The sequence below is a fragment of the Echinops telfairi genome, unplaced genomic scaffold (genome assembly GCF_000313985.2).
Source record: "Echinops telfairi isolate 266 unplaced genomic scaffold, ASM31398v2 ScPeMD7_58;HRSCAF=197, whole genome shotgun sequence".
In the NCBI taxonomy this organism is placed as follows: domain Eukaryota; kingdom Metazoa; phylum Chordata; class Mammalia; order Afrosoricida; family Tenrecidae; genus Echinops; species Echinops telfairi.
The window spans coordinates 253,381-255,992 of record NW_022103956.1 but is presented as its reverse complement, the minus strand read 5'-3'; the positions used below and the strand labels follow the sequence as shown (position 1 = coordinate 255,992).

At 57.8% G+C, this 2,612-nt stretch overlaps 1 protein-coding gene across 1 annotated transcript in view; it reads left to right on the top strand.

Annotated features, from left to right (window-relative positions):
• The first annotated feature begins 715 nt into the window (after positions 1-715).
• The window catches only part of PLCXD1 (phosphatidylinositol specific phospholipase C X domain containing 1), an 8,744-nt gene continuing 6,847 nt past the window's right edge, over positions 716-2,612 (top strand). The window contains exons 1-2 of the mRNA XM_045290830.1: positions 716-969; positions 1,669-1,751. The gene's annotated coding sequence lies outside the window, so the exon portion shown is untranslated. The remainder of the gene's footprint in view (positions 970-1,668; positions 1,752-2,612) is intronic.

Here is a 2,612-nt window from a genome sequence, read left to right as displayed (position 1 = left end):
TCTCTAAAGAATGGCCGTGAGACGGTCAAGCTCCTCGCAACATGGGTGTGTTTGCAGGCGATTGTGCTGAGCAAGAGTAGGCAGTCTCCCGAACACAGACACTGAGGCCGCGGTTACAGAACAGAAAGGGACACAAGGAAGAACTGTTTTCCCACCAAGAGAAGCAGATGCTGGTGGCCGTGGAAAACCAGTGTGGGGGGAAGTGAAAGGAGGGGTGAATAATCACTAGAAAGATACCTGGGTAATCACACACATGGGTGGGGACATAGCAGCGGCTTGAGACACACAGATACATATGATCATGGATTCTGCATAAACAGAGACATGGTTACACAACACAGGTGAACAGAGACATCCTCACAGAGAGTCTGCATTGAAAGAGACATGGTAATAACTCAGAGACATCCTCACAGAGTCTGCATAGAAAGATGCATGTAATAACAGAGAATTACAAGTGAATAGAGTGTGTTTAAAAATACAACAGTAGGACATGTAGATAGAGTTGCACAACACACCCAGACTCACTGCCGTCTAGTGGATTCAAATTCAAGGACCCTGTGGGGCAGCAGGCCTGCCCCTGCAGGCTCCAGGGTCCTGACTCTCCGGGGCAGCTGGTCTTTGCCCCCTGGACCGGCGGGCGCTTTGAAACTGCTGGCCTGTAAGCAGGAGGCCCTGCTCAGTCGGAGCACAGATGGTGACGGAGGGTGGAAAAGGGAATGAGGGGGTCGTAGTTCCCCACGGGTTGTCAGAGATACCTGCAGCTCCTTGAGGACCCCCTTCCCGACTCTGACGTTGGTCGGGGCCCCTAGAGCCGTGGTCAGCCTGCCCTCCATCCCCCAGGAGCGGTGAATACAGCAGGCAGGCGTGCAGGCCCAGGCGTCTTGGCGGCTGTTTGCAGCAGGGTGTCCAGAGAGCTGAGGAGTCCAGGGCTGGCGAACTACAATTCCGGGCTGCTGCCCGACCTCTGAGGTGAGACTCGGGGCCTGAGTGTGCTGGGGAGTGCAGGGGCTGCCGCGAGCAGGAGCCAGGTCTCTTGCTGAGGAAGAGTTTGCCACACTTTGTTACGTAAAGGAAATCAACTTCTGTGTCTGTTTATCCGGAGACAGGAGAAAAAGGTGACCACTGGGCAAAGACACAGCAACGTGGTTTGTACTTGCTCCCAGGTAGACAGAGGGCACCTGCTCCCAGGTAGACAGAGGGCACCTGCTCCCAGGAGACAGAGGGCACCTGCTCACAGACACACACACATGGTACCTGCTCACAGACACACACATTGTACCGGCTCACAGACTAAGACTCATGGTATTTGCTCACACAGACACAGACAAACATGGTACCTGCTCACAGACACATGCATGTTGCCTGTTCACAGACTCGCACATACATGTTACTTGCTCACAGACACTTGGCATCTGCTCCCAGACTCAGTGGGCGAGTTCTGTCTCGTGGTGGAAACCTCAGGTGTCTGCTCCCGGGCAGCGCTCCCTGGTGGCTTGTCTCCTGCAGGTTTCAGCACTCACCTGTTCTCCCCGTGGCCCCTGGTATCTCCAGTGATCCCGTCACAGACAGACGTGTACTGTCTCGTTTTTAGGAAGCTGGACGTCTGACTTCAGGGTGCTGGATCTGGGAGACATCACGCTCTCTCTGTCTCTGTCTCTTTTGCTTCAGGCGAAGGTCGTTGTCCCGGCGTGGGGGGTCCTGGTCCTGTAAATTCGTGGCCCTTCCTGGTCTCAGACAATCTGTATCTTACAGTAAGAAGCCTCGGTGGGCATCGGGGGGCACTCAGCACTCTGGCAAGGTCAGCTGGAAGCTCAAACACAAGCGTGGAGCTGGAAGAGTGGGGCACCCCGCGTGCCCCAGGTGCCCTGCGTAACCCCCGGGCCCAGCAGGGCTCCAGTACTGACCGGCTGTGAGAACCTGCTCTGAGCGTTTGCTCTGGACGACTGAGCCCAGGGAATGTCCACTCTGAGTGAGGAAGCAAAGACCAGTGGTTTATGGGGACCTGGGCCAATGGGGGTGGCCCCCTACAGCTGTGTGGGGGCGGGTGGGTGGACACCAGTGGTCATGTGACACTCAGCCTGGCACCCACAGAAGGGGCTCTAGTCCCTCTTCAGCTGCACGCCCGCCGCTCTCCAGATGACCGCCTCTCCCTGTCTGACTGCAGGCCATCTCCTGGGTCCAGCGGGCCCCGGAGCTACCTGGCCACCTCTCCACACCCAATGGTGCCCTTGGGAAGCAGCGGAGACATGCATTTAGACATCGGGCAATCCGGAGCAGAGCCGGATCTACGTGGGCATGGCGGCCATGTCAGTCGGCAGTCATCTCACGGACTCAGCTGCGTGCTGGGCACGGTGACCATCCCCACCAGGCACTCACGCTGAAGCCATTTTCCAAAGCCCCACTCCGCTCTGTGGGACATCGTCCTCTGCGGCGTGCTGACCAGTGGGACTTGGTGGCTGCTCCAGCCCCACAGGGGCGAGTGAGGAAGGCTGGACTTCTGAAGCCCGTGGTTAGAGCAGCTGGCCGCCGGCTGGTTTCGGGCCGGGCAGCACGGGGCACCGTGAGTTCAGGCAGCGACCAGTGGCAGCCAACAGGAGCTGCAACATGAGCCA